General features: G+C 36.2%; 1 protein-coding gene and 1 pseudogene across 4 annotated transcripts in view; both read right to left on the reverse strand.

Annotated features, from left to right (window-relative positions):
- Positions 1 to 10,947, reverse strand: part of TFPI (tissue factor pathway inhibitor) — a 127,713-nt gene extending 116,766 nt beyond the window's left edge. Inside the window, exon 1 of one of the 4 annotated variants that reach the window (XM_069064522.1) lies at positions 10,476 to 10,947. The gene's annotated coding sequence lies outside the window, so the exon portion shown is untranslated. The remainder of the gene's footprint in view (positions 1 to 10,475) is intronic. The other 3 variants (XM_069064520.1, XM_069064519.1, XM_069064521.1) reach the window with 3 other exon arrangements.
- Positions 3,881 to 6,082, reverse strand: LOC138143296 (histone deacetylase 1 pseudogene; annotated as a pseudogene).
- Positions 10,948 to 20,077: the final 9,130 nt, after the last annotated feature.

The following is a 20,077-nucleotide window of genomic DNA, read 5'->3' on the forward strand; positions in this document are numbered from 1 at the left end:
TTTGATTATATATGGGTTGGACATGTCAGCTTCTGTAGTCCCTTTCACTTAGAAAGTTTTGTGATTCAGTGTTTCTATAAACTCCTTTAGTCAGGAACTTGCAACATTTTTTGTCCCTAATCCCCAAATTATGTTTAGTTCTGATGCAGTGCCTACAAAAATGCCACCCAAGCTTTTCTTCTGTGCTACATTTCTGTTGTTCTGTCTGCTTCATGTTTCACAATGGGATGTGGGGGTCAGATTATATGGAAGTATTCTTTTAGCACACACACACATATTCCTCTTAGTTAGGACACTGGTCTCATTCTCTTTCAGTTCCACTTTGACCCCTTCTCTTTCAGCCCCCTCTGACCTCTCATTTGGACTCCAGAATCCCAGGAAAAACTGATGTACTTCTTTGTTTCCTGTGATGATATCTTAGGGTGTGTGGAGACAGACCCATTTTAGGATACTCCTTTACAGAAACTGTGGATTTGGCAAAAACTTCAGTCCACTCAATGAAAGATGCTGCACCAGCCAAAGGGAGGAGCATGATATAATAGTGACAGAGACAAAAGACATTGGCAATGCTATAGCATAATCTGTTAGGTTGAAGGGAGAAAAGGAAAGGAAGGACAATTAACGACTTCTTAGTCTTTCAGTAGAAGTGACATTATTTTAAAGTATTTCCCAAAGCTCTATCTTCCACTGAACTGAATTTAGGACCTGGAAAAACAATCAGGAGTACAGGCCTGAAGAAGAGAGCAGCAAAGACATTGGAATAGAAGCAGGGTATAATGGCAATAAGGAGGGGTGCTCAGCAAGAATAGCCCTCCCTTTTTCTCAAAGATGTGGATGGTAATATAGAAATGGTTCCAATGATGTGCAGTTACAGGAATTTTTATAGACATTCCAAGTTTCCTATATACAAAAGACTGAAAACTACAGATGGTAGAATTCAAGAGGAATTTTGTCATTTCTATATATGGGCCCAGAGAGAAAATGGTTTTGAACATGTTGTTGAATGGTTTGCCCTGAAAAGGCAACCTTCTAAATTAAATTTCACAAAGCACTAAAGTCTTTAAAGGGCAAAAGAACAGAATCTGGATTGAAATACCTCCACTCCAGGCAACAAACAATCTTAAGGTAAGTCAACCCATTCAAGGTGAACAATTCAAAATATAATGTATGTCATTATGTATCTGTCTGTCCAAATACAACTATATATACACATGTATGTACTAGAGCACATGAATAAATGTAGTGTAGTAGGTAACATGGATAGACACATTCAGGGAGACCTGGGTATAACTTAAGTATGCATATGTTTATGTAAATATCTATATATTTTATATATCTATGCATATATGTGTGAAATAAAACTTGAATTTATTCTTCCTTACTCAAAAGTCCTATACCCTATCCACTATGACACATTGTTCTGTTTTACTTTGATTTAATTAAATAATATAATGAAATTGCCAATAAGGGCTTGACCATTCCTATGATTCTATTAGGTTTTTACATTTGTATTTATCTATCATCTATCTGTCTATCTTAGATAATGCTACAGTTATAGACATTAACTTTATAATTACAACATTTTAATATTTAACATTCACACATTTAATTTGACTAATTAAAATAGACAATCTTAGTGAAGAAATTTTATCCTGAAAATTGTGTATAAATATACTTGTTTAGGTCTATCCCAATCTATCATTTAATGCATAAGTCCTAGAGATTCCCTGGGGTACATGAGTACCTTAAGTGACTTGTAATAATAACGATAATCACAATAATAATAATTAGTAGTAGCTGTAGTAATAGCATTATAGAAGTTTAGGAAGTACTTTATTTGATATTTGATTATCATAATAATCTAGTGAGGTAGTTGCTAATTTTATCCCCATTTCATAAATAAGGAAATTGAGGCCTAAAGACATTAAGTGCCTTTTCTGGGGTTCTATTCATAGTAAATATCTAATTAAGAATTTGTACTCAGGATTCCTTGACTCCAATTCCACTACTTCATTCATTTTGGCAGGTGGTCAAACAGGACTACATATCTATTGTCTTAGAAGTCTTTCTTACTGTAAATCCAGCATGCTATTATGCCAAGATGCCTTTATGTACTTTGTTGTAAGTTTAATTACAAAATAAAATAGATCTGAGTTCTAACTTTGCCTCTAAGTGGCTATGTGACCTTTTACACACAATTTAACCCCTGTGGGACTTAAGTTTCCTAATCTGTTAAGCAATAAGTAAATAACTTCTGTGACTGGAAAGGGAGATAGACTAGTCATGTAGTAAGAATGAAAGATAATAAATGGACAGCCAAGTATAGCACTAGTAACCACAAAATATGAGAAGTCATAAGATTCAGAGAATCCTAAAGTGACTTGAACAGACTGTGAATGAATAGTGAAGAGAATATCTAGACCAGTATAACCAAAATACTAAAGTATTAATATTTTCCTTGTCCTGTGTAATAAACTGTCTGTAGATTATAAAATAACCAAAATCTATATCATTATCTTTGCCCCCAAACCTATACCTCTTCCAAACTTGCCTGTTACTATCAAGTGTACTACCATTCTTCCAGTTATTCAAGTTTTCAAATACAATGTGATTCTTAATTCTTAAGCATTTACTTGAAATGTATAGTCCTTTACCAAATCTTATCACTTCTATCTCCACAATGTTCATGTATAACCCCCCCTCACAAATCTATCACCTTAGTTCATATCCTTTCTCCTGAAGTACTGTAACAGTTTCTTCTTTAGTCACCCTAACTCTAGCTTTTACACTCTAATCTAGCTTCAGCACAAGCATCAGAATAATATTACTCAGGTTTGATCTATAGACTCTTTCTCTCTCTATATAGATACAGACACACACATATCTGCATGCGTGTATGTACACACGTACATATACACAAATGTATATGTGCATGTACATGTATGTACGCACATATATACAAACACACATGAGGTCGTGTATATATGTACACAGACATACAATGCATATGTTCATATATACATACGTGTATGAATATATACATATACACCCACATGTATCTATATATATACTTTTCAATTACTTCTAGAATCAAATATTTTAACCTGTCCCTTTACTTCCTTTTTAGTCTTTTTGAACATCACTCTCCTCCAAACACTGTAATCTAGTCACACTGACCTACTGTTCCACTGTATACATGATGATCTATTCCCTATCACCCTTATATTTGCTCTTCTCTATGCCTAAAATGTAGTAATTAAAAAAGTACCAGTTTTATTACAAAGGTTCTTTACAAAAAAAACAAAAAAACAAAAAATAATTTCAAAATGGAAGCCACACCATAGATCCCAACTCAGACCACTGTCACACAAACCCAGTCAACATTGGTGGGTTCCTAGAGAGAGAGAAAGGGGAACTATTTGAAAGGACAGCCAAGAGCCATTAGCCTGAATTCTGCTGAAGTATGGGAGCACAAGGTGCCCCCTGACAAACAAAATAGGTGAACCAGGAAGTAGGAAAAGCCCCGTCACATGCCCATATACTGTGGGAGCCAGGCATAGCACCTATGAGTAGCTACTAACTTACTTTACCTCAGGACAGGTAAGGTGGTTGGCTAAGTACCTGGACCCACACAGGAACCACCAGAGGAAGCTGGACAGACACACATATCACCTGTAATCCTTGCAAAAACTTCACTGAGTTTCAAATTCAATTAACAGAAATAAAAAAGAGGGAGAAAAGGGGGCTGTGTAGGCTATCTACCCCAGCCACCCAGGGTAATGTGTCCTATGCCATCTTAAAATAACCCACCCAGAAAAATGCTCCCAGGTCCTAAACAACAAGTCAGGCAAGTGGTTGTGTTTAAAACAATAGAGGGAGAGAAGAAATGTATTCACCAGGACTCTGGTCTACAAGGCAACAAAGGCATTGGATCAGGCAGCCAACAGCACAACCCCGAGTTCCTGTGTTCTGGGGACAGTTCTACCTCATATAAGTATATATAAATAGAGAAACATAGAAAATCTAAACTTAGAGGTAAGGAAAGTGGAAGAAGGTATGGGCAGCGGGTCCCAAGGATAGCTGGAGAGTTGAAGGAGACTTTGTCTCCTTCTGCACCAGGAGGTTTGGCTTCAGGTTTCTCTTCCTTTGTCTTCTCCTCTTTTGCTTCTTTTTTCTCCTCTGGTTCTTGATCTTTCTCCTATTCCATCTTGACCCTCTTAGCTTTCTTGAAGTTGGATGAGTTCTTTCAAGCACCCTCACCTTCCTCATCTGAGTCCGAAAATTCCTCCTCACAAGCAATCTTCTTGTCTGAGGAGCGTATTGAAATGTGCTTGTTAGGATCTTCCTCATGAGCATCTCCACTGTTCTCCTGTATCTCATCCTCGGGAATAGGCTGTATCTGGACACCAGGGACACGTGGCAACATCTGGAGGTTCTCAATCTCTGCTTGATCTTCTCCAAGTACTCATTGGTATTCTGGTTTGTCATGTTAGTTGGGCTGATGTGAAGTTTGAAATCCGGTCCAAAGTATTCAAAGTAATCATTGTAGAGAAGTTCACTGGGGACCTCTATGTCCAAGGCCACAGTCGTCTCATATGTCCAGCATGTGGCTACACTGCAGATGGTGTAGCCACTCCCCTTCCAACATTGAAGGTTGAAGCTCTTGACAAACTCCTCTTGGCATGGCCTTTAATGGTAAGGTTGCAACAACCTAATCAGTCTCAAGACAGGAAACCAGAACCACACTGCAACATTACTGCACTGGGCTGAAAGGTCTCCATCACCTTGAACATAACTGGTTTGAAAATGGCCTCATAAGATTCATCATCAATTGCATCTTGTACTGGATGGTTGATAGCATAGTATTTGCCTTTGCCAATTCCAACGTCCCATAGATCACCTGTTCCCGGGAAGTACATTCCATCCTTATGAAAGGACATTGTCATGACTTGATCTGTGGTGTAGAAAACTTCTTCCATGCCATCGCCATGGTGAATGTGAATGTCAATGTATAGTACCCTCTGGCGGTACTTAAACAGTTCCAGGATGGCCAACAAAATATTGTTGATGTAACAGAAGCCAGAGGCTTCAGACTTCTAAGCATGGTACAGGCCTCTAGCCCAGTACACAGCAATGTCCATCTGCTGTTTATTAAGCTTCACTGCACTTGGTACAGATCCACCAGTGGATAACTGACAGAACTCAAATAAATCATCAAACACTGGGCAGTCTTCACAAATGTTTAATCTCTGCATCTGCTTGCTGTACTCCAACATATTATCAGGAAGGACAGAGAGCTAAAACTTATTGTAGTCATTGCTGTGGTACTTGGTCATCTCATCCACATGGGCTTTGTGGGGCTGAGAGATTTCCATCTTCTGGTAGAGTCCATAGTTTAGTTGCAGGTTGAGAGTAATTCAAATTTGATGGGGTTTCATTGGGTGCCCCAGTCCATAGTAGTAATTTCCAACATCCCTGTTGTAGGAGTAACAGACTTTTCACTTCATGCCTTGATTCAGTGCCATCTTATCTCATACCCAACGTAGTCCTCTTTACCCTTTGCTTCTTGGAATATCTAGTTCCCTGTGAGACTCGGATCAAATCTCCCTTTATACACAAAAGATTTTCTTGATCCCTCCACCCTTCAGCAGCTAGTATATTGTCTCCCCATACTACTATGAAGGAAACAAGTTTTTTTTAAGTGCCTTCTATATGCCAGAAATTGTGCTAAACACTTTATAAATATTATCTTAGGGTCATATGAGCAACAATATGGCAGACTAGAAAGTTTTTCCAATCCATATGACCTCTCAAACTTCTCCAAATTAGAAATTATGGAGCAAAGATGAAGTAATTTCAGCTTTTTCCTTAATTGAAGACACCTAGAATCCAAAAGAAGGTTTAAAAATCTACTGAACCTAGTGCATTGACCCTTAGTTTACTTAGCACTCCTTTGACATCTCCCATTCTACCAGTTTCTATACTGCACTTACAGACCCAAGGACATAACACAGGGTTACATGAATATCCGTGCTTACACTGCACCTCATTTTTCTCCCCCTTTTCCAGTACTATAGAGATGCTGGTTTCAGGCCATGTAATTTTGCTCAATCCTCAACAATCAGCTTGACCACAGTCCTTCAGGGGCAAAAGAGTACTGGGCCTGAAACCTGGAAGCACCAATACTGCAAAGCTCTGAATTCCCCATAACTCTGTCAGTGAACTGTCAGTGCCAGGGAAAGCAGGCTCTGTCCTTACACTGGATGAGCCCTGGGAGATTTGAAGCTTGAAACGTCTATTTATCTGAAAAGTGGGCAAGTGGGAATTCCTGGGAGTAGGTGGTACCTGGAGAAGTGGGAAAGCATAGACACAGATTTCCAAGCAAATGTAGGGGGAAAAAATTCAACAAGAGAGTCTATAGATTAGTGGTGGTCTACATATTAAGGGGCAGAGAATGTCCTAAATACCCAAAATAGTTGGAATTGTACTGGAAATGAGGCACAATAGAAAAGGAGTTTCCATGGGATAAACCCTATAAGGCAGAGGCAGAAAATGCCTAGAGTGGAGACCCTAGAATATATACCTTGATAACTTTGTATTGTATGAAAAATACAGAGAAAAGAGAGAGATCAGATGATAATAGGGGTCATGAATCAGAGCAGGATGTCTAGAATAAACAGAAAGACAAGATGGATAGAGAGAAATCTTTTTTGAAAAGACATGCAAATAATGAAATGTGTGTATACTAATAGCTATTTCCCAACACATAAATGATCAGAGGATATGAAGTTCTCAGAACTAAAAAGTATTCACAAACACATGAAAACATTATTGATATAACTAATAACAAGAGAAAGGCATATCAAACCAACCCTAAGGTTTCACCTCATACCTTACAAATTGGCAAAAGGGCTGAAAAATGTCAAGAATCAATGATGGAGGGATTTTGGAATGATAGACACACTTATACATCGTCAGTGGAGCTATCAAATGGTACAATTATTTTGAAGAGAAATTTAGAATTATGAAAATAAAGTGAGTAAAAGATCCATACCCTTTGAATCAGAGACTCCATTAGGAAGTAAATGATAAGAAAAACATTCTCATTTACTCCAAAATATTCAAAGTAACATTTTTGAAATAGCTAAAAATTGGAAACAATAGATGTTCATGAATTGGAAATGGCTAAATAGTGACCCATGAATGTAATGCAATATCATTGTGGTATAAGAAATTACGTCTGTGATGAATACATAGCATCATGGAAAGCTCTATATGAACTTACACAGAATAAAATAAGCAGAGCCACGAAAACAATATACACAGTAACTACAATGTAAATGGAAAGAAGAGTGACACACTAAAACAATTCTTAAAAAAATATATACATAACATGTAATACAAATGAAGAGATATGAGAAGATACTCCCAACCTACCCTTTGTGGAGGATATTACACGGTACACATGTTTTGGAACTTTTTCAATTTATGTAACAGTTGACTTTTTTCTCTCTAAAAAATACTACTTTGCCAATATGGGATGGCTCTCAGGAAGGGTGAGAGGGAGGGATATGTGGGATACTATGAAGATGTAAGAAAAGGAAAATATTTTTTTGAAAAATACCCCATTTGATACTCAAAACAATCTTGGGAAATAGGAGCTATCAATTTCCCCATTTTACAAAAGAGGAAACTAAGGCAGATGTTAACTTTTTTGCCCAGAGTCACACAACTAATGAATGTGTAAGGCCATATTTGAATTCAGGTCTTTTTGACGACAGGCTGAGTGCTCTATCCACTGTACCACCTAATTTCCCCTATAATTTTATCTGTCTCTGTCTCCATTTCTCTTCCTCTGTCTAACTTCTGCCCTTTGTGTAACACACATGTTTATATATTCACACATATGTAAATAAATATACATATATCGACAATATAGTTCATATATATATATAGCCACAAATGATTATATATAGTGTTATCTTTGTGTTGTGATAGGTATATTGTACAAATATATGAAAACATACATATGCCTATATTTATACACATAATTAATCTACTTATATATTTACATGTCATTTGTCACTGTGGAATGTAAATTCCTTCAGTTCAGGGACTGGCTTATTTTTGTATATTTATTCCTCAATGCTTATCCCAGGATATGGAATGTAATAAGTGCTTAATAAATGTGTGTTGATAGATGGCTTGTTATATCACTTTAAAGTATGTACAGTTTTTATGTAATATTCCTATTATGTACACATGCTTTTATCACAACAACTTTGTGAAGAAAAATGTGCATGTGTTATTAACCCTTTATTATAAGTGAAGGGACGAATACTTTGGAAAACTGAGTGACATCCTCATGTCACATACATGAGTAGAAAACATTGGAAATAGGATTAGAAGTATTTCATGTGGCTCCAAGCCTAGAACTTGAAACTCCAAGCTCTGACATTCTAGTAATTTCTGATATATATACAGATATTTCTTACAATGTATTTTAGTGAAAAGAGGTTTCTAATTAAATTTCTTAATGAGAAAGCAAGCTACAGATTCACTCTTTTAATCAACAATTGATATCATAGCTCACCTAATCAGACACTGAATAATCAAAGTCAAGATTAGTATAATATTAGAGATAGAAAATACTAGGTTCATTTTTCACCTCGTTAATTTGGTATCCTGCTTTATCTTTAATATTTGCTCTTTATTAAATACAACATAATAGTTATGTATTGTAAAAAAAAATAACATGGTGGTAACAAGAGAGTGGCAAATGCTTACCCATTATAAGACATGATATGACATGTTTCTCCTTTCTATTTACATCCACAAGATGAACTCTGTTAACATTCAATAAGTCTTATCTAATGTAACCCAAAAGATATACTTTTATTCTATTTTTACAATTTTCTTCAATTGAATTTTTATTGTAAGTTTGGCTAATATATATGATTGTTCAGTGAAATAAACATTTATATCGTTGCTGGATTTGAAGGATTCCTAGAAATATTGTAAAAATGACATTTTGGAGATCAGAAACCTCTGTTTGATTTTCAAAGGTGTCCTGATCTTTGTATATTTCTGCAACATAAACACAGTGTACTTCTACTAGAAATATGACTATCTGGCTTGTCTACTTCCTTCCTTGGCTCCCCCTTTAGTCTCTCAGGAAGGAGGGCTTAGGTTCCTATCATACTCTATTATCCAAAGTCATTTTGTGACTAATTTCCAGAGTACTGAGTCATATTGAGTCTGTTGCTTATCTTTTCTCTGTTTTTCTTTTTCCCACACTGTACTGGTCCTCTGGCCTTTATTTTATGTTGTTTTTTTTTCTCTCTTTCTCCTAAATTTTTAAATAGAATGAGCTCTCCTCAAAAAATAGAAAATTGGTTCAGTGGGTTGTGAGGTTTGACTTTTAATTTTTTTTTTCTTTTGCTCTTACAATATATCATACTACACGAATCTATATTGGGCTGTGCTTAGCCCCAAAGACTCAAAGTGCTTTCATATTGTGTCACTTTAAACCAAAGGACTGATGTAAATCATGATTGTTCTCTTAAAAAAATAACCAGATCTGTGATTTCATTTCCTAGGGGCCTCTTGGGGTGAGTAAATCCTCAAAGGATGTAGATGTGCTATTCCTCTGTATTTATAGATTTAAGGAGTTGCCCGGGGCACTGATTAAGTGATGTGTCCATGTCACACAACTAATATGTGTTAAAGGAAGGACTGGAACCCAGGCCTTCCTAACTGAGTGACTATCCATTTAACTGTGCCACTTTGCTCTCTTTGGTCTGCTTTAAGACTACAAACTTAAGGACTGAACTATCCTTATCATTGGTTAAAGCTTGGTCTCTGAAAATGTTAACAGGTATCCCTGGATGTTTTAGTTCATACTATAACCAAGCTTTTCATTTTGGACATTATGCTTAATTTTGAAATGACACTAAATTAATTTCAACAAGTTGAAAATGATTCTCAAAAGCACTTTCATTCACATAAAAGACTCCATAAACTAACAAAGAATATCACTTTTCCTTCCAAAGTGCTGACTATCATTACCTAAGGGAAATACTGTTCTTCATGAAAACAATTATTCAACATGGAAAAAATTAATAGATCACAATTCCTCAACTTTTTTCATTCTAACAGGCAACCATTTCCCCAAGGTTATATGAACATAAAACAATGGAGAGTAAAGGCATATTTCTCAGTTTCTTTAAACCTGGAAGCCCAAATTTTCATGTGTTAAGAACTAAATTTTGCACTTGAATGTCTGCTTATTTTGAGCAAAGGAGGGATCAGTTTTCACCCCTGGGAAGAAACGTCGTCTTCCTCTCCCTATCACTGTCTCTCAGCCTCTCTCCCCACCCCCTACATTGAAAAACAAAAGGAAAGGACCATGGAATTTCTGATTAAAATAAACACAAAAACAAAAACAAAGGGAAAGAATATTACCAAGTACTCACCAGCAAAGTTCCCGTAGAAAATTCTTGGAAAGTTTTTTTTTTTGCTTTTTTTTTTTTAAATCCAAAACGAGGCTGAGGTTAGTTTAACCCTCCAGGCATAAAAGTGAAGATTTATCTTACTTTTTTTTCTTTCTTTTTCACCAGACCAAGGAACTAGAAGACTAGAAAATCATGAAAGAAATGTAATTTGATCTTGGGAGCTGGGTGAAAGGGAGAGGTAAGAACTTGAAGATTATGCAGCCAGAGGTTGCTTCGGTCTATTGGAGCAAAGAGGGGTTGCTTAGTTTGTTTCAAAGTGATCACCAACAGTGGGGAATAGCAGAGCTTCCTGCTTAGCTCATTCTAACCCAGCCTGCGTTTTAGGCTAATTTGTTTTGTCAAATTCTCAGAAGACTCCTTTCTAGTATGGAGGAAATAGGACAGGAAAGCAGCTCCTATTCAGATTTCATTCTGTACCGTTTTTAAATGGGAATTTCTTAACATTCTGGTGGGATTTTTTGTGTGTATGCAATAACCTATCGTGGGAAGGGAGAGTGACTTTTTTTTCATAGTTCTAATGACTTTTCGGCACTCATGTAACAATAATACCTCATATTTATTTATCACTTTTGAAATTTGTTAAGCAGTTTACTTACATTGTTATAGTTTATCTTCATATGACTGTCAGAGAAAATCATTCTTTATGCCCACTTTGCAGGGCATACCTGTATGCAGAGGAAACCAATTCTCATTAAGTGGTGACTTGCCACAGCAACACAGTTAATAAATACCAGACATATGTTATAATTGAATTGCTATCTAATAAAGTTTTTAAAGATTATTTTCCCCAGTTCTATTTTAGTCAGCTTTTTAAAATGATTAATGCTCTTGATATGGTCATAGCTTTAGAGCTAGAAGAAATGTCAGACGGCCACCCCTCATATAACTTTACAGATGGAGGAACTGAGGACCAGAGACCATTGTGTCATCAGGGCTGTGCTGAAGTCATCACTAATGAGTTTGTGAGAATTCATTATTGAATTTTCAAATTTTCAGTGTGAGCATTTATACCTCAAAGATCTGCAAATCTACACACCAGAATTGTCTAGACTTAAGAAAGTGAAAGTAATGCAGATTAAATTTAAAAGCATGTGAGTACAGTGCACCCCCCTAGCCAGTTCAACATCTACCAGCACACCCCTGTTTTATTCTATGTACATTGCTTGAGTTCAAATGGAGTGTAACAGAAGGCTTAGAAGAAATCCTTAAAGTGGATATGTAGTGATTGTAAGTTATGCAAAATAACAGTAAGTGGCATTTATAAAGCACTTTAAGGTTTTCAAAGTGCTTTACATCCAAGACAGAATGTAAACTCCTTATGAGTAGGAATTATTTCATCATTTCTACTTGTATCCTCAGTGTCTGGCATAGTGACTGGTACCCACTGGCAACTTAATAAATACTTGTTGGTTGTTTGATTGTCAAGGGTCACACAGGTAATAAGAAATACAGCTATTATTTGAAGCTAGAGCAGCTGACAAGAAATCCAGTGTGCTTTCTACTGCATCACACTACCTATTTCTTAACATCAGTGAAGAAAAGTCATAGCTCTTTTAATTTATTTATTTTTCTTTTTTTAACAATTTAAACAAATACCAAAACTTAAGTAAATAATAAGAAAAAGAAACATAAATTTAAATGAGATAAAACTTAAATACAAAATAAGAAAAGGAAAAAAAAACATTTCCACGTACACAGAAGAAGGTAAGAGATGATTCAAAATATATAGTAATAAATGTCTATTTTGAGAAAGGATATGTAATAAATACTACACACTATATTAAGAGCTGTCATCTTTGCTTCTTTGCAAATTTTCTTTTGTTCTCTGCTGGGCAATTTTTATTTTGTTATTTTTTTTCCCCTCTCTCCTCCCCTTCCCCCAGAAGCCTACAATTAAGCATAATTACACACACACACACACAGATATATAGACATATATAGACACATATATACACACAAAATATGTATGCATATAAATACATATTTGTATGGATACATGTACACATAAACACAAAACATATACAATACACATACATGCATACACTTACATGAACATATGTATGCTTAAATATCTATAATCATACTCATATGTAGACATATACATTCATATGCAACTATGTAAGACCAAACTATACTTTGTCCTCTGTTTCTCTGAGAGTGCATGACATTTTTTTTTAAAGCAATCGGGGTTAAGTAACTTGCTCAAGGTTACACGGCCAGTTATTTCTGGGTGTGGTACTGAGTGTCTGAGCCCGGGATTCGATCTCCAGGTCATCCCAACACTGGAGCCGGTGCTCTTACTCGCGGAGCCACCTGGCCGCCCGAGTGGATGACATTTTCCTTCATAAGACTGAGTCTCTCCATCTTTTTCTAAGTCCAGCAACTCACCATTTCCTAGACCACAACAATATTCCAACTTTATATAGTCTAAAACAATATTAATATGGCTGATATATAGTACAGTTTACCCATTTTCACTTTTGATTAAATCTATTTTAGCTTTAACTTTGTCTGAGATCCTGATTACTACCCCTGCTTTTTTTCCTAATAAATTCTACTCCTGATCTTTATTTTATGTTTGTGCTTTTCCTTTGTTTCCTAATGTCTCTAACTTTACTTCTCCTTGGTACCTTGACCTCCTATTGCTTCACCTACTCCATCCCCAAAGATCCCTCCCTTATCTTCTCCCAGCCTCTCCCCTTGCCTTCTTGTTCTATCTGAATTTAGAAGACTTTTACAATCCTCTAAATATATTGCTATTTTCACTTTATTGCATTCCTCTTAATCTAGATACCCTTCTATACCCCCCTTATTCTATTCCCTCACCCTTTTATTTCTTCATAAATTTAGATGTCTATTACCTTCTAAATGTATATATTGTTCTCTTTCAAATACAGCTCTAATATGAGTAGTATGCCCTCTAAAAATTCCTCCCTTTTCCCTCCATATCCTTTTAGCATTTAAAAATCTTATTTCTTTCTGAATTTAGAAAACTTTTGTACATACATACACACAAATAAATACATACATAGACATGCTATATATATATATATAATATACAAATAAACACACACATACTCTCTCTCTCTCCACACACACACACACACACACACACACACACACACACACACACACAAATTGTTCCCTCTTTAATCCATACCAAATGAGAGTAGGATTCTAGAAGAATGAGGTCTCTGCTTCCCCATCTACTTTCTCTGTCAGTTATTCTTCTCATACCTCATTTGTATAATATATATCTATATTTTACATTTTCCTAAATGGTTTTACTTTTAGGAATCATATCATACTCAGGTCTATTTCAATCTTTCTTTTGAACCACCTAAGTACTAATAACAATCTCTGACATGTATTTTACTTTTCATCACATAAAAAGTAAACAGTCTGTCCTTATTGAGTACTTTGTAATTAACCTTTGATGTGTACCTTATATTTCTTTTGGATTTTGCATGTCAAATTTTCTATTAAGTTCAGGATTTTTTGCAAGAAAAATCCTGAACATCTGGGAATTCATTATATGTCCTTTTTCCATTCAGAATTGTGCTTAACTTGTTTGGGTATGATATTTTAGGTTATAACTCCAGTTCTTTTGCTCTTCAATATATACTGTTCTAAACCTGCGATCTTTTAGTGTCAATATTACTGGATCTTGTATGATTCTAATTATGACTCTGTCATATTTGAATGTTTTTTTCCTTGTTGCTCATAATATTTTTTCCTTGTCCTGTGTATTTTGGAATTTACCTTTGATATTCCTACAGAATATAATAGGATTTCTTTCAGGTGGTGATCAGTAGAGCTTTTTTCCCCCTTTTCTACTTTCCCCACTTGTTCTAATGTTTCATAGCAATTTTCTTTATTTCTTCTATTATTGTATCAAGATCTTTTTATGTTGTCGTAGCTTCCGGGTAGTCTGATTATGATTTTTTTTTCTTGATCTGCTCTCCAGATCATTTGCTTTTCTTATGTGTCACATTCTCTTCCATTTTTCATGCTTTATATATTGTTTTGTTACTTCTTGGTCTCTTATAATTTAGTTGTCTTCCCATTTCCCAATCCTAACTTTTAAGGAGTCATTTTCTTCCTTAAGATTCTGGATTTCCTTTTCCATTTGGTTAACTTTCTTTTCAGGATATCCTTATATTTCTTGGATTGTTCTTTTTTTAGAACTTTTCCTCAATCTCTCTCATTTGATTTTTAAAGTCTTCTTTAAGTACTTTTATAAATTTGTTTTGGGCAGATGAACATTTGACATTACTCTTTGGGGGAGGAGAGGAGAGGTTTTTTTGTTTTTGTTTTTGTTTTCTTTTTTTTTGTTGCAGTCTCCTCCTCTGAAGATGAACCCCTGATCTTCTCTATGCTTATACTTGCTTCCTTTGGCTGAGTTCTTTCTCCTTTGCCTGTTCTTTTTTTAAATTTGTAACAGCTTTTTATTGTAATCACCGCTAATCCTGCAATGTGAGGGATGGTGCCTCTGGCCTCAGATCATCCTTCAGTTCTCCTCTCTGGCCTGGCACCAAAACCAAGAACTCTACCCCATTGTAAGTGGCCACAGCCAGCAGTGCCTCAGCTGCACTGATTCTGCACTCGCCAGGTATGTTCTGGTTCCTTCTGGCCCAGGGCTATGCCTAGGCAACACAAGTGGATCTGGTGTCCCTTTTCAGTAGAGATTCTTTTAATCTTCTCCTAATAAAACACTTGAGTCCCCACTTTATCCAGGCGATGAAAAGTCCTGTGGCTGAGTCTACCTACCAATTTAGCTAGCCCCAGGGCTTGTCACTTGTGTGTCAGTAGAACTAGACTGGAGGTGTTTATACTTCACAGGGACCAAATTAAGGTCCTGGAATTTTTCTTTGGATCTTCTCCCATTGTCCCAAAAGAACCACTGTTCTGTCACAATTCTTGTTTACTCTCTACATTCTCCCTGAGGCACTACCTTATCTTGTTTGTGGGGGAAATATGGATAATTTGGAATTTTATGACTTACTCTGCCATCTTCACAAAATCTTTTCCTAGGTTATTATAAATAAAAAGAGTTAAAACATTTCCTCTCCTCCATCCCCTTAAATTTCTTCACCCTCTTGCCCCTTACATTACTGTTTCATGGTCCCATCACTGGAATATGGATTTTCATCCATCTATTGTGAAATACTGGAATCATTTCTGCTGTCACCAGAAATATAAGGAGGAAACAGTCCTCTTTGCACTTTAAATTCATAGCAATTGATATTCTTGTGTTCAGGGAGTTCAGGTGTGAGCGTTTGCTGAGCCCTTTTCAGGGGTGCACACCTTTGGTGCCCACTTGTCCTCCAACTCTCACCTGTGACTCCAAGAAGATGGAGAATGTACAGTGGCCACATCCAGACAAAACCCTTCAGCAGATGGGCTTAACCAGGGTTAGGGCAACTGACAGGCCTCAAACCTATCAGTGCATTAAGGGGATCTCTACTTCAAGTATATGAAGAATCCCCCCTTCAGAATGGGAAGATGAAAACAATTTGTTTCAATGGCCACAAAAACAGTTGAAGCAGAAGCTGTAGACCACTTATATCATGGTCAGACATCAAAGATGCCAACGTCATCCACTGTATACAAGGTCATCTAAATTTATACTGAATTTTGTCCTATCACTGGATTCCAATGAGTGGAAGAGAGTTAATGACTGCACAACTGTGTGTTGATGACTGTTGTAATGCCAAGCAAAGGCAACTTCCAAGGTTCAGAATACCAGCATAGTAACTCTCCATTTTATTCAGTGACAAATTAAGGCAAAACATTCACAGAACAGAGAAAATCAAAATACAGCATTCACCAAGTATAATTCAATAATTTCCAAGCACTACTCCACCCCTGGAGAGTACATTCATTTAGTCAATCACAAAATCTCTCTTCTCAAATAGAGATTAAGGTTAGTTTCCAATCATAAACAAAGTATATTCATTTGATCAATCACAGAGCACAAAAAGTCAAGTTTTGCACCCCTGGATCACAACTGAATTACAATTATCATCAATTAATGCCAAGCACCTTCTCAAAAGGGGCAGTGGAGAGCACAAAGGCCATCTACCCCTGAGTTACAGCAAGGTTAAGATATCATTACAGCATTCAATACCCAAGGAGATGTCTTTTCTTCATCTCTCTGTTCCTGGGGAGACAAAGCTTAACAAAGCCACAATATACATTGCCAGAGTCTTCATCAATTCACTCTCTGCATGCAGAACAGTCTCAGGACCCCTGAAAATATAAGCAAGGCCCTCTTCGAGGATTTCTGTAAATATGCAACAAGAAAATCCTTCTTCAGGGCTTCTGACCAACAGCAAGGTTCCAGAACCTCTGCAAAAACAGTGCTGTCCTTCACTAGTGGACGAATCTGGCAAAACAACATCAAAACAGACAGACAAAATACCAGCATCACAGCCATGTCTCCTCAATCCTTGGCAGCTCTGGGTGGCAGCTCTCAAAAGTCCTGGGCAGCTCCAACTGGCACTCAGCTATCCTCTCTCTGTCTCCATGATGCTGCTCTCAAAAGTTCTTCTGCCTCTCTCTCTGCTTGGGCCTTCTCTCTAAATCCATGGCACCAGATCCTCCCAGTTCAGTCCTCTCTTTTCACATAAGCAAGTCAATCCCACAAGTGGGATTCACAAGCTCTGTGTTTTAACATTCCACCTGAAAACCAAGCCAATACAGGGGGATCCCTAAATTCCATTACTATTACAACAGTACAGCTCTGCCTCACTTAAATACAATTCACACATGAATCACGGCATCATCCCATGCTGTCATTGATTCTCTTCTAAAACCAAGGATGGACAACAATCAACCCTTACCTTGATATCCACTTAATACTTTGTTAATAGAGAATTGAAACCAAAGATGCTGCGAAGCTGAGATAATGAATGCAAAACACGTTGTATACCGCAAAGTGCTATATATAAATGTCAATTACTATCATAATACTGATTAGCCTCCAATTTTGTGACAACTTCATTTCCTGAGTCTTCTATTACATTGCTCTAAGCTAAAGCAATGTTTATAAAAGAATTCAGAAGTCTATTGGTAAATTTTAGTAAGTGACTTTCTAGGAAAAAATATATGTATATACATATGTGTATCTATAGATATATGAAAAATATATGCATTGTCTATTTGTACATGTATATGTAAATATATACATGTATGCATACACATACATTTTAAAGATAATTCTAAGTTATTAACAATTCACATATAGACAATCAACATAGCAATAAATCCAGTCCTGGTTTATATATACCTGATACCTGAGGTATAAATGACAAAACTAAAAATTGAATAATTCACTTTGGTTAGAGGCAAATACAATATACTTCTGGTTGAAACTCATAACATCACTTAGTTATTTTAAAGAACTCAAGACTTTGCACTCATGCTAATTATAAGCCAGAACCTGAAAGAAATTATTGATATGCTTGTGCAAATTTTATCAGTAATATTGGAAAAATCATGGAAAACAGGAAATTGGAGGTGTTATCTTTATTTTGAAAATGGGGTAAGAAGGAAGATAAATCTCAGAAACAATAGATCAGTATATTTGTTATTTACCACTCCTAATACAATTAAACAATGAGCATGTGAAAATTTAAGGAATCATCGTTCTAGAACTGGAACTTCCGAATTAATTTTGGCCAACTTCTTCATTTTATAATTCAGGAAACTGAAGTTATGAGACTTGTGACTTGCCCAAAATTTGGCTTTCTAAATCCATTGTTCTTTCCACTATTTAAGAGGAGAAATCAGCATCACTAAAAATTCCTAAGTGATTCCTAAGTGACTGTCCAACTAACTGCATTTCTCTTACTAATAGCATTGTCAGATTGAGTAGTAGGTCACTCGTTCAAGAAATGTTTATTATATTCCTACTATATAAAAACTGCCATTCTAAGTATTGACGTGTCTTAGAATATCAACAAGGGCATTTGAGAAAGTCTGTCATTGTAGTCTTGGGGACAAGGCAGGGAAATAGGATAGATGTTTGTGAAGCTAGGTAGACTGATAACAAAATGAACAACTGCACAGAAAGAATGTTGATTACTGGGTCAATATCAATATAAATGAGGGAATTACCTGTGAGTATGCTACAGGGTCTTCTAAATTTTGCTTCTAACAATTTGAAAAGAGCATTGGAGTCAGAGGAGGTCAAAGGATTTGAGTTCTTATCCCAGCTTGTCTGTTTACTACCTCTCTAATCTCTTTCAACTTTAATCCTTCATCTGTAAAATGAGGAGGATGGACTACGTGGTGTTTTCTAAAATTCCTTCCAGCTTCAAGTCGATAATCCCATGATGACATACACAGCACTATCATGCAATGTGCAATTAATATGAAGATTGAAGAGAGAGATCATATACTGGAAGACAGAACCAAGATTTTAAAAATCTTGGCATTATACTTCAATGAGAATGGATGAATGGTTGGTATGAAACTTAACAGTTAAGTCTCTTGATTGGTAGGCATTTTAGTGTGGCTTTTCAAATGAGCTGAGAAATAAAGATACACAAAAATAATCTTAGAAGAAAAGAGAAAGGAGAATAACATAAAGTACACTGGCCTTAGAGTCAGAAACCTACATTTGACTTGTAACTTAACACTTCCTAAATGAATGAACATCATTTTACCAACCTCTCCAAGTCAGTTTTCTCATTCTGTTTCATGGACCCCTTTGAATCGTATGGACCCCTTTCATAGAATAATCTTATTCAAAGCATAAAATAAAATATGTAGGATTACAAAGGAAACCAATTATATTGAATTACATTATCTCTTCCACATTTCAACTTGCTTGATCATGGTTTCAATATATTGTGGGTCTGCATAAGAAATTAAGTGGGATTTTTGGGGGATTTTGGAGGAAGCAGCAGATAACATGCCACAGTCAGCAGATGACAAAGAAAAGGTTAGAAACTCAGAAATGTGTGAAATATATGTACATTACTGTTAATACCTCATAAAAGAAAAAAGAAAAAAAAAACAGAATTCTTCTCCAGAATGAAGGGAAGACCAAAACATTTTACATGGATTTCCATATCTCTGGGGAACAGCATCCTTAACCCAGGATAGAAAGTTATCACTTTTCTCAAGTTCCCAGATCCTAGGTTAAGAACCCCTCTCAAAGAGACTCACTAAAAGTATTGTCTCTGCAAATCAGAACATGTGTACCTTTTCTCAGGGCCAGAGCATCTTCATACCCTTTTCTGTCTTTTTCAAATCAACTGAGGTAATCCAGATTGCCCCAGGGACACTCCTCTAACACTAGTTCCTGTCATGCTGTCTAGTGTTTAAGCACATCATTTATTTTTCATCCTGAAGCTTTGTGGTCACTATTACTGGATCCACTCTTCCTAGTCTACTATTATCCTGAGGTCTTCTAGGTGAGACAAGCATAGCTTATGTTCTTTACTCCATTACAACTTCCTTAATGTGTATGTGGGAGGAGATGGGGGCAGGAGGAAGTGAGGAAAGGGGAATGTAGGAAATATCTTTCCTGGAAGTTTGCTTTCTTGGTTGTT

This window comes from Petaurus breviceps, unplaced genomic scaffold, assembly GCF_028583685.1.
Source record: "Petaurus breviceps papuanus isolate PSGF00001 unplaced genomic scaffold, PetGlider_PUasm1.0 90638, whole genome shotgun sequence".
NCBI classification, from domain to species: Eukaryota; Metazoa; Chordata; class Mammalia; order Diprotodontia; family Petauridae; genus Petaurus; species Petaurus breviceps.